Source organism: Procambarus clarkii, chromosome 12 (assembly GCF_040958095.1).
Source record: "Procambarus clarkii isolate CNS0578487 chromosome 12, FALCON_Pclarkii_2.0, whole genome shotgun sequence".
Taxonomy (NCBI): domain Eukaryota; kingdom Metazoa; phylum Arthropoda; class Malacostraca; order Decapoda; family Cambaridae; genus Procambarus; species Procambarus clarkii.
Genome location: NC_091161.1, coordinates 49,102,373 through 49,115,810, shown reverse-complemented (window position 1 = coordinate 49,115,810; position 13,438 = coordinate 49,102,373).

Here is a 13,438-nt window from a genome sequence, read left to right as displayed (position 1 = left end):
GAGCCTGTTGTGATCTTAGTGACCAAGTTAAGTCTGCAGTATGTGAGTATTGAATGTAAGACTAACCGGGTGTGGAGCGTTGTAGTAATCATTCCGTATTAGGGACTTAGGCGGAAGTTACGAGTGTGGGTGGTGATCGCGGAGGTCAAGTGGTCTATGGGTATTGGAAGTGTATTGACCTAATAGAGTATGTTAATTAATATAGTATTATTTGTCAGAGTCTATTCTTTGCAATTAAATGACAAAACCCGATGGCCTTTAAATACCTTCCGTATGTTCATTCATTGTGTTCCAGTACATACCTAGTGGTACGCCTCAAGGGTCTGGTGTGTGTAGGAGTACACGGTGGTAGTAACGGTTGCTGAGGCAAGGTGTTATGTGTTGTGTAATCGCTGTGTTCGGAATGAACCGGGGTTCAGCATCACGACAAGGCATCAACTGGGTGTGGGGGCATCAACTGGGTATGGAGGCATCAACTGGGTGTGGGGGCATCAGCTGGGTGTGGGGGCATCAACTGGGTGTGGGGGCATCAACTGGGTGTGGGGGCATCAACTGGGTGTGGAGGCATCAACTGGGTGTGGGGGCATCAGCTGGGTGTGGAGGCCGCGGCTGGGTGTGGAGGCCGGTAGGGCGAGGGTCAGCTCAGGTAGTGAGGTGCGGAGGTGGGGGGAAAGATCTGTATGGAGGGGAGGCGTGGTATCGAGTGGGCTATACACATGACACACAATATACATTCATATATATGTACACCAGGGTACATGTGTATATATATATATATATATATATATATATATATATATATATATATATATATATATATATATATATATATATATATATATATATATATATATATATATATATATATATATATATATATATGTCAACATGTGTCTGGCTGGTGAGATACCTGAGGTCATCAGGCCTCTCTTTTTTGGTGCCTCCCTCTGTGCTCTCAAAAAGAAGGACGAAGGAATCAGGCCAATCGCTGTTGGCAACACTCTCCGACGCCTGATTGCCAAGGCTACTACGAGGGTTGTCAGCCAGCAAGCGGCTGAATTACTGAAACCAATCCAGCTAGGATTTGGAATCCCCCAAGGCTGTGAAGCGGCTGCCCATGCAGCACGAGCATACATCACAAACATTTCTGATGAAAAGGCCCTGCTCAAACTGGACTTTAAGAATGCCTTCAACATGGTAAGAAGAGATGCAGTACTTTGTGCCGTACATCGCCATTTCCGGCCCCTCTACCCGTTCATACTATCGTGCTACAGTGGCGAGTCAAAACTGCTCTTTGGTGAACATGAAATCAGATCATGTGAAGGTGTTCAGCAAGGTGATCCTCTTGCTCCCCTTCTTTTCTGCTTAGTCTTAAAAGAAATCACCGAAAGCTTGTCCAGCGAGTTCAACATCTGGTTTTTGGATGATGGCACTATAGCTGGCACCGTAGACCACCTCTTGTCAGATATCAGGAAAATAAGGGAGCAAGAAGTAATCCTGGGTCTCGTCCTGAACCCTTCCAAGTGTGAAGTAGTCTCCTCCAACCCAGACATCGTAGCTAGAATAAGGTCTGCCTTGCCTGGAGCCCATGTCATTAGGGCCGAGAACAGCACCCTCCATGGAGCTCCCCTCGGGTCTAACGCCATTGAGGAGATCCTCGACAAGAAAATCGCAGACCTTAGGAGGATGGAAGACAGAATAGGTGACATCGATGCCCACGATGCTTTTTATCTCCTCACCAAATGCCTATCCCTTCCGAGGCTAACCTACTTTCTGAGGTGCGCCCCATCTTACAACAACCCAAAGCTTGACGAGTATGACCTCCTACTGAAGACCATGCTGGAAAAAGTTGTTAACCTCTCTCTCAACGAATGCCAGTGGAAACAAGCCACTCTTCCTGTCAGGCTCGGTGGCTTGGGTGTCCGCACCGCCACCCAAATTGCAGTCCCAGCCTTCCTGTCTTCCTCCTCAGCATCAGATGACCTGGTTAAGGAAATTCTACCTGACACCCTGAGTGATGTAGCGGGGATACAGGACCCCCACTACACGGAATGTGACACGAAATGGGGTGCCATGACAGACCCAGCACTCAGACCAGCCATGCCGAAAGCCAAGAAACAATCCAGTTGGGACAGCCCCATTGTAGACAAAGAAGCCACAGCTTTGCTGGAGGCAGCAACAACCCCCAGTGATCGTGCACGCCTCACAGCTGTGCAGGCTCCCCATGCAGGGGACTTCCTTCTGGCAGTCCCTATGTCTACGACAGGCACACGTCTTGATCCGCAGGAGCTCCGTATTGCAGTCGCTCTCCGCCTTGCTGCCCCTATCCACACTGTTCACAGGTGTATTTGCGGCGAGGCAGATGCTGACGAATATGGATTGCATGGCCTGCACTGTGGAAAATCGGGTGGTTGGCACACTAGACACGACGAAGTCAACGACATCATTAAAAGAAGCCTTGCCTCTGCTCAGTGTCCAGCGGAGAGAGAGCCCCGCAACCTACTGAACCGTGACTCTGTTAGCTTTGCCGGCCGACCAGACGGAATCACACTGCGTCCGTGGAAGGGTGGCAGGCAGTTAGCATGGGACTATACTTGCGTATCCACCCTGGCAACGACATACATCACCCCGGCACGGCAGGAGCCGCAGCGACACACAGAGAAAAACAAAAGTCAGTCAAGTACAGGCAATTAGATCAAAGGTACAATTTCGTTCCAATAGGGTCTGAGACCCTAGGCCCATGGGGTGAGAGTGCAAGAAGGTTTCTTAAGGATCTTGGTTCCAAGCTCATTGACACCACAAGAGACCCTAGAGCAGCAAGTTTTCTCTTTCAGCGCCTCAGTGTCGCAATCCAGAGGGGAAATGCCCGCTGCATCCTCGGTTCCTGCCCGGCGTCGGAGGAGTTCGAGGAAATCTACAGCCTCTAGGATGTGAACTTTTTCTTGTGTCCTCTTAATGTTCATTTTTTGTATAAAATCAGATATGTAACTGTATAACCTTGCATAATAAAGTGTACATCATAATAAAAAAAAAAAAGGGGGTGGTAGGAGAAGTGAACACTCTTTCGTATTCAGAGTTAAATGTCAAGTTTTTCCCTGAGTGCTCTGTGTTCCCTTCTCTGAGGCTGTGGGTCCCTATAATTACACCAGTGGTGGTACCCCCCTATATATATATATATATGTATATATATATATATGTATATATATATATATATGTATATATATATATATGTATATATATATATATATGTATATATATATGTATATATATATATACCATCACGACCGGACAAAAGGAAGTGATAGCCTAAGCTATTTGAACCACTTCCCCGCCGGCACTCGGATAGTAATCTTGGGCATAGCATTTTATCAAATCACCTCATTCTTTGGGGCAACACGTGAGGAACACAAATGCAAACAAGCCTGAATGGTCCCCAGGACTATATACAACTGAAAACTCACACCCCAGAAGTGACTCGAACCCATACTGCCAGGAGCAACGCAACTGGTATGTACAGGGACGCCTTAATCCGCTTGACCATCACGACCGGACAAAAGGAAGTGATAGCCTAAGCTATTTGAACCAATTCCCCGCCGGCACTCGGATAGTAATCTTGGGCATAGCATTTTATCAAATCACCTCATTCTTTGGGGCAACACGTGAGGAACACAAATGCAAACAAGCCTGAATGGTCCCCAGGACTATATACAACTGAAAACTCACACCCCAGAAGTGACTCGAACCCATACTGTCAGGAGCAATGCAACTCGTATGTACAGGGACGCCTTAATCCGCTTGACCATCACCTGGTCCTGGGGACCATTCAGGCTTGTTTGCATATATATATATATATATATATATATATATATATATATATATATATATATATATATATATATATATATATATATATATATATATATATAGAAGGGGTACCACCTCTGGTGCAAGTGTAGGGACCCATAGCCTCGGAGAAGAAAATAAAGAGTACTCAGAGAAGACCTTGTGGATCCTCACTGAACACTTTGATATTTTCTTCTCCTACCACCCCTATTCTTTTGTTAAGTGTGTATATTTATCTAACTTTATTTGAAAATGTCATTACACAAAAAAAGTTACAATATATATATATATATATATATATATATATATATATATATATATATATATATATATATATATATATATATATATATATATATATATATATATATATACAATATATATATATATATATATATATATATATATATATATATATATATATATATATATATATATATATATATATATATGTCGTACCTAGTAGCCAGAACGCACTTCTCAGCCTACTATGCAAGGCCCGATTTGCCTAATAAGCCAAGTTTTCATGAATTAATTGTTTTTCGACTACCTAACCTACCTAACCTAACCTAACCTAACTTTTTCGGCTACCTAACCTAACCTAACCTATAAAGATAGGTTAGGTTAGGTTAGGTAGGGTTGGTTAGGTTCGGTCATATATCTATGCCAGTTTTAACTCCAATAAAAAATAATTGACCTCTTACAAAATGAAATGGGTAGCTTTATCATTTCATAAGAACAAAATTAGAGAAAATATATTAAATCAGGAAAACTTGGCCTATTAGGCAAATCGGGCCTTGCATGGTAGGCTGAGAAGTGCGTTCTGGCTACTAGGTACGACATATATATATATATATATATATATATATATATATATATATATATATATATATATATATATATATATATATATATATATATATATATATATACATATATATATACATATCTATATATATATATATATATATATATATATATATATATATATATATATATATATATATATATATATATATATACATATATATATATATACATATATATATATACATATATATATATACATATATATATATATATACATATATATATATATTAGTATATTTTGGTAGCAGTCTTTCCTGTAGACATATATTATTAAATATGACCGAAAAAGTAAGATTAATAATTCTAACACGAATTTTCTCAATCTTTCGTACATTTCTTTTCAATGTTGGAAGTAAATCAAAAATCAAATCTCCAAAATTCATTTTTATTTCTAGTCTGACGCGACACGAGCGCGTTTCGTAAAACTTATTACATTTTCAAAGACTTTAGTTTACAAATACACAACTGAATAGAACTTACGCATCTCCGACTTTGTTTATATCTGCATTTGAGAGAGGTGGATGGGGTGAGGTGGCATTAATAGGGTATTAATTTCATTAACACAAGACAGAACAAGAGGTGGCATTAATAGGGTATTAATTTCATCAACACAAGACAGAACACGAAACAATGGGTATTGAATAGAAGTGATTGTAGAAAGCCTATTGGTCCATATTTCTTGATGCTTCTATATTGGAGCGGAGTCTTGAGGTGGGTAGAAGATAGTTGTGCATTAATTGGCTGTTGATTGCTGGTGTTGACTTCTTGATGTGTAGTGCCTCGCAGATGTCAAGCCGCCTGCTATCGCTGTATCTATCGATGATTTCTGTGTTGTTTGCTAAGATTTCTCTGGTGATGGTTTGGTTGTGGGAAGAGATTATATGTTCCTTAATGGAGCCCTGTTGCTTATGCATCGTTAATCGCCTGGAAAGAGATATTGTTGTCTTGCCTATATACTGTTTTTTTGAGGCTTAGAATCCCCAAGAGGGCATTTGAAGGCATAGACGACGTTGGTCTCTTTTAAAGCGTTCTGCTTTGTGTCTGGAGAGTTTCTCCCGAGTAGGCTGGCCGTTTTTTTTGGTTTTATAGTAAATCGTCAGTTGTATCTTCTGATTTTTGTCTGTAGGGATAACGTTTCTATTAACAATATCTTTCAGGACCCTTTCCTCCGTTTTATGAGCTGTGGAAAAAAAGTTCCTGTAAAATAGTCTAATAGGGGGTATAGGTGTTGTGTTAGTTGTCTCTTCAGAGGTTGCATGGCGTTTCGCTTTCCTTCTTATGATGTCTTCAACGAAACCATTGGAGAAGCCGTTGTTGACTAGGACCTGCCATACCCTACAGAGTTCTTCGTCGACCTGCTTCCATTCTGAGCTGTGGCTGAGAGCACGGTCGACATAAGCATTAACAACACTCTTCTTGTACCTGTCTGGGCAGTCACTGTTGGCATTGAGGCACATTCCTATGTTTGTTTCCTTAGTGTAGACTGCAGTGTGGAAACCTCTGCTCCTTTCCATGACTGTTACATCTAGAAAGGACAGCTTCCCATCCTTCTCCATCTCGTAAGTGAAACGCAACACAGAATTCTGCTCAAATGCCTCCTTCACCTCCTGCAGATGTCTGACATCAGGTACCTGTGTAAAAGTGTCATCAACATACCTGCAGTATATGGCCGGTTTCAAGTTCATGTCGACTAAGACTTTTTGCTCGATGGTACCCATGTAGAAGTTCGCAAACAGGACACCTAGGGGAGAACCCAAGGCGACCCCATTTACTTGCTTATACATGTGCCCATCCGGGCTCAGGTAGGGTGCCTCTTTAGTACAAGCTTGGAGTAGTTTCCTTAGAATGTTTTCTGGTATGTCAAGAGGAGTACAGGCCGGATCACGATACACTCTGTCAGCTATCATCCCGATTGTTTCATTCACAGGTACGTTGGTAAACAGTGATTCTACGTCCAACGAGGCTCTTATCCCTGTGGCCCGTGTTCCCCATAGTAAGTCAACGAATTCCTTTGGAGACTTCAGGCTGAAGGTGCAAGGGACATAAGGAGTCAGCAAGCCGTTGAGTCGTTTCGCCAGTCTGTACGTGGGTGTGGGTATCTGGCTGATGATTAGCCGAAGTGGGTTTCCAGGCTTATGTGTCTTGACATTTCCATACGCATATCCAGGTTTATATTCCCCAATAATCTTTGGCAGGTGGAGTCCGGATTTCTTGGTGTTCACAGTTTCGATCAATTTGTTGACCTTTGCTTTCAATTCGGCAGTAGTGTCCTTTGTACTCTGCCCTCATACTCTCTGACCAAACTAAATTCCAAAGGGTAACGATCCTGCAGACACAAATAGGCGAGTACACACACAGACTTAGGTATACACACACACACACACACACACATATGTATACACACACACACACACACACACACACAAAAGCAACACAGAACACACACACACGGGGGGACGGATTGGGTAGGTGACACACACGATTAGTGAGGTCCGCGGAAATTCGTCAATTTCTCGGGACATTGAAGGAGTATAGAGGCTAGATTATAGTATTTGGCCTCTCGCAGTGTGTAGCTAGCAGGGTGCAACATAGCATAGTCATATCGCTAGCGATAGTGCGAAGATTTGGCGAAGAAACCAAAGTGGAGCTAGTGGCATCACCGGTGCATGTAAGTGTGCGACCTGACCGGGTGGTACGCCCCGCCGTGGAACTACCTGATTGTGTTGTTGAGTGGTGACTGTGATCAGTGGTACAGTGAATTAGTGAACTGTCACACAACGATACAGTGACTGGCTCCAGAGCTTTGTGTAGACAGAGAAGAACCGACCTCATCAATCTACCAGCACTTAGTGAATCACCTAGTGGGAGACAACGACGGATAACCATCGTCCTTACTCATCTAGTTGTGTGAGCGGGAGGAGACTGGTATGTACCCCCTCTCTGGTCAATTAATCAGGTGTACAGATTAAGGTAAAATATTATCAAATTCTTCTTCAGGATATCATATATAATTAAAAATCTCAGGGTGGCTCATTTATGCAGAGGTAACGCGTAAGGGATATCTTGACACATACAAGCACGCCCGCCCATGTACGTATACACGTACACAAGTGTGCACACGCTAAAACAGACACACGCACACACACACACACACACACACACACACACACACACACACACACACAATCGTTCAGTCAGGGGAAAAGGCATTAACACCTGGGATCAGGACCTTACTATCCCCCCCCTCTCTTGACCCCCCATCTGACCTGACCTGACCTGGTCGCCATCTCCGCCCCCCCCCCACCCCCAGTCCCCCGCATCGCCCATACACACACTCTTCCCCTCCCCACTCTCTCCCCCCCTCCCTCTCCCACTCCCTCTCTCCCACTCTCTCTCTCTCCCACTCTCTCTCTCTCCCACTCTCTATCTCTCCCACTCTCTCTCTCTCCCACTATCTCTCTCCTGCTCTCTCTCTCTCTCTCTCTCTCTCTCTCTCTCTCTCTCTCTCTCTCTCTCTCTCTCTCTCTCTCTCTCTCTCTCTCTCTCTCTCTCTCTCTCTCTCTCTCTCTCTCTCTCTCTCTCTCTCTCTCTCTCTCTCTCTCTCTCTCTCTCTCTCTCTCTCTCTGTCTCTCTCTCTCTCTGCCCACACACACTCACACACACACACACACACACACACACACACACACACACACACACACACACACACACACACACACACACACACACACACACACACACACACACACACACACACACACGCACACACACACACACACCTCCCCCCCTCTCTCCCTCACCTGCTCTCTCCCTCTCCATCTCTCTCCCTCTCCTCTCTCTCCCTCTCCCGCCTCTCTCTCCTTCTCCTCCCCCCTCCCCTTCTACTTTCTTCTCACTTCAGTGGAAGGGTCGGATACCCCCCCACCCACCCATTTATCTCTCCCTTTATCACTCCCTTTCTCTCTTTCTCTTTCTCTCTCTCTTCCTCTCTCTCTCTCTCTCCCTCCCCATCCCGCTTTGCCCTCCTGACAAATCCTATCACGGCACAACTATAAGAACAGAGTCAAGCATGACAGCCAGAGGTACCAGGGGAACAGGGAAGAGCCAAGGTGACGAAATGAAGGAAATGTTCACCCAGTTTCTGGAGGACATCAAGAGTGAGATGCAAGAAATGATGCTGGAAATGAAGAACGAAATAAGGAACCTGAAAAGAGAGCTGACAGCAGCAAAGGAGGAGATTAGAGCCCTCAAAGAGAATGGTATTGAGGCTGAGAATCAGAAAACCATCCAGGGAGAAGGTGGTAATAGTTTTTTGGATGAGAATGCCACAATAAAAGCGACATTTGCGGAAATACTAAAAAAAATAACTCTGAAGTAATGACTGCAGTGATGGAGGTAGCCATGAAAGCAGCCACCTCACAGGAGGCGGCACGCTCCACTAGCCAACTGCTGGAAAGGAACAGATCAGTGGTTGCTGTGGGTATTAAAGAGCAGGAAGGCTCTAATAGGACAGAGTGGAATGACAAGGACAAAGGAGCAGTGAATGAAGTACTAAAGGCACTAGACATGGAAGGGGTTGAGCATAGCATTGAGAAGGTTTTCAGACTAGGATGGTACAACAAAGACTGAGACCGAATGATAAAGATAGTGTTTGCAAACGAGAGCACAAAGGAGAAGATCCTATCAAGGAAGAGCTCCCTGAAAACCGTGGGAAAAATAAAAAATGTATTCCTCCAGAGAGACATGACAAGGGAGGAGAGAGCCGTGGCGGCAGAAGCAAGGAAGAGGCGCAGGGCGAGAGGGGAAAACCAGGAAGTCACAGCTCCCAACACAACACCCCCAGAGGCGAGGGGGGAACCCACAACCAGCTACCCAGTAACACCTGAAGGGAGAACAACCCCGCCTCCCTCCTCTGCATAGAAAACCCCCTACCCCAAACCCTCCCTGCCCCCACTCAAATGTTCAGCCAAATCTCCCTCCCCGCACACCCAATCCCCACCCTTCTACCCCTCCCCTCCTCCCGAGTCCTCCCTCCCCCCCTTTCCTTCCCGTCCTCCCTCCCCTTTCACCCCATACCCTCCCTGTCCCTCCCCCTTCACTGGATCCCCCGCCCCTCATCCCAGTATCCTCTGAGACCCTGTTATCCACCGCACAGGTCCTCACACCCATGGAGCAGCCTCCCCCACCAGCAGAACACTCACCAAGGAGGCGATTTGAGAAGGGACAGAAGAAAGTGAGCCTCAAAGCGATGTACACTAACATAGATGGAATTACAAATAAAGCAAATGAGCTTGGAGAACGGGTACTAGAGGAAAACCCAGACATAATAGCCCTCACAGAAACAAAGATCACGAAAACGATAACAAACGCAGCGTTCCCACAGGACTATTATGTTATAAGGAAAGAGAGGGAAGGAAGAGGTGGGGATGGTGTAGCTCTGCTGGTAAGAAAAGGCTGGGATTTTGAGGAGATGGATATTAGGGCTGTGAAGGTTTCAGTGACTACATAGCAGGTACCGTAACAAATGGAGGGAAAAAAATTATAGTCGTAGTCATATATAATCCACCACCAAATGACAGAAGACCTAGACAGGAATATGATAGAAACAACATGGCCACCATTAACATAATAGAAAGAGCAGCTTCTGTTGCTAGCAGGAATGGATCTAAAGTACTAATTATGGGAGACTTCAACCATGGGAAGATTGATTGGAAGAACAGAGACCCGCATGGAGGACCAGAAACATGGAGAGCTAAGCTGCTGGACGTGGCAACAAGAAACTTTCTAAGCCAGTACATCAAAGAACCAACAAGAATGAGAGGAGAAGATGAACCAGCAATGCTTGATTTGATATTTACCCTAAATGAGTGGGATATAAAGGAAGTTAAGATGGAAGCGCCCTTGGGAATGAGTGACCACAGTGTATTGAACTTTGAGTACCTGGTAGAGCTAGGACTTATCTCCCCCAAAAAAGAACTAGGAATAAAAAAGGCTGGCATACCGAAAGGGGAATTATGCACAGATGAGAAGTTTCCTAAGTGAAATACCTTGGGACACAGACATCAGAGATAAGTTTGTACAGGGTATGATGGACTATGTTACCCAAAAGTGTCAGGAGGCAGTAAACAGTTTCATCCCGGCCCAAAGGGAAAAATCCGAGAAGCAACAGAAGAATCCATGGTATAATAGGGCATGTATGGAAGCGAAGAAACTGAACAAAAGGGCGTGGAGGAACTTCCGGAATAACAGAACACCAGAATGCAGAGAGAGAAACCAGAGAACCAGGAATGAGTACGTCAGGGTGAGAAGAGAAGCAGAGAAAAGTTTTGAAAATGATATAGCAAACAAAGCCAAGACCGAACCAAAGCTACTCCACAGTCACATCAGAAGGAAAACAACAGGGAAAGAACAGGTATTGAAACTTCGAACAGGCGAGGACATGTATACAGAGAATGACAGAGAGGTGTGTGAAGAACTCAACATGAGGTTCCAGGAGGTCTTCACAATAGAACAAGGTGAGGTCACTGTGCTAGGAGAAAGGGAGGTAAACCAGGCGGCCTTGGAAGAGTTCGAAATTACCAGAGAGGAGGTCAAGAGACACCTGCTAGATCTGGATGTTAGAAAGGCTGTTGGTCCAGATGGGATCTCACCTTGGATACTGAAAGAGTGTGCAGAGGCACTTTGCTTGCCACTCTCCATAGTGTATAGTAAGTCACTGGAGACGGGAGACCTACCAGAAATATGGAAGACGGCGAATGTGGTCCCAATATACAAAAAGACCGACAGGCAAGAGGCACTGAACTACAGGCCAGTGTCCCTGACTTGTATACTATGCAAGGTGATGGAGAAGATCGTGAGAAAAAACCTGGTAACACATCTGGAGAGAAGGGACTTCGTGACAAATCGACAACATGGGTTCAGGGAGGGTAAGTCTTGCTTTACAGGCTTGATAGAATTCTACGATCAGGTGACAAAGATTAAGCAAGAAAGAGAGGGCTGGGCGGACTGCATTTTCTTGGATTGTCGGAAAGCCTTTGACACAGTACCGCATAAGAGGCTGGTACATAAGCTGGAGAGACAGGCAGGTGTAGCTGGTAAGGTGCTCCAGTGGATAAAGGAGTATCTAAGCAATAGGAAGCAGAGAGTTACAGTGAGGGGTGAGACCTCCGATTGGCCTGAAGTCACCAGTGGAGTCCCACAGGGGCTCTGTACTCGGTCCTATCTTGTTTCTGATATATGTAAATGATCTCCCGGAGGGTATCGATTCATTTCTCTCAATGTTTGCGGACGATGCTAAAATTATGAGAAGGATTAAAACAGAAGAGGACTGTTTGAGGCTTCAAGAAGACCTAGACAAGCTGAAGGAATGGTCGAACAAATGGTTGTTAGAGTTTAACCCAACCAAATGTAATGTAATGAAGATAGGTGTAGGGAGCAGGAGGCCAGATACACGGTATCATCTGGGAGAGGAAATTCTTCAGAAGTCAGAGAAGAAAAAAGACTTGGGGGTTGATATCACGCCAGACCTGTCTCCTGCAGCACATATCAAGCGGATAACATCAGCGGCATATGCCAGGCTGGCCAACATACGAACGGCATTCAGAAACTTGTGTAAAGAATCATTCAGAACTTTGTATACCACATATGTCAGGCCAATCCTGGAGTATACAGCCCCAGCATGGAGTCCATATCTAGTCAAGGATAAGACTAAACTGGAAAAGGTTCAAAGGTTTGCCACCAGACTAGTACCCGAGCTGAGAGGTATGAGCTACGAGGAGAGACTACGGGAATTAAACCTCACTTCACTGGAAGACAGAAGAGTTAGGGGGGGACATGATCACCACATTCAAGATTCTGAAGGGAATTGATAGGGTAGATAAAGACAGTCTATTTAACACAAGGGGAACACGCACAAGGGGACACAGGTGGAAACTGAGTGCCCAAATGAGCCACAGAGATATTAGAAAGAACTTTTTTATTGTCAGAGTGGTCGACAAATGGAATGCATTAGGAAGTGATGTGGTGGAGGCTGACTCCATACACAGTTTCAAGTGTAGATATTATAGAGCCCAATAGGCTCATGAATCTGTACTCCTGTTGATTGCCGGTTGAGAGGCGGGACCAAAGAGCCAGAGCTCAACCCCCGCAAACACAACTAGGTGAGTACAACTAGGTGAGTACACACACACACACACACACACACGCACACACACACACACACACACACACACACACACACACACACACACACACACACACACACACACACACACACACACACACACACACACACACACACACTCACACACACACACATGTATACATACACACAGACCAGCAGAATGCTCGCCAAGAAAGGGACAAGAAAATGAACTGAAGAAAGTGAGCTTCAAGGCAATGTACACTAACATAGATGGAATTACAAATAAAACCAGTGAACTCGGAGAATGGGCACTAGAAGAAAACCCAGACATAATAGCACTCACAGAAACAAAGCTAACAAACACCATAACAAATGCAGTGTTTCTACAGGGCTACTATGTAGTGAGGAAAGATAGAGAAGGGAGAGGAGGAGGTGGTGTAGCTTTGCTACTAAGAGAAGGTTGGAGTTTCGAAGAGATGGTAATTCAGAACTGTGAAGGTTTCAGTGACTACATATCCAGCACCATAGCAATTGGAGGACAGAAAATTATAGTAGTAGTCATATATAACCCCCCACCGAATG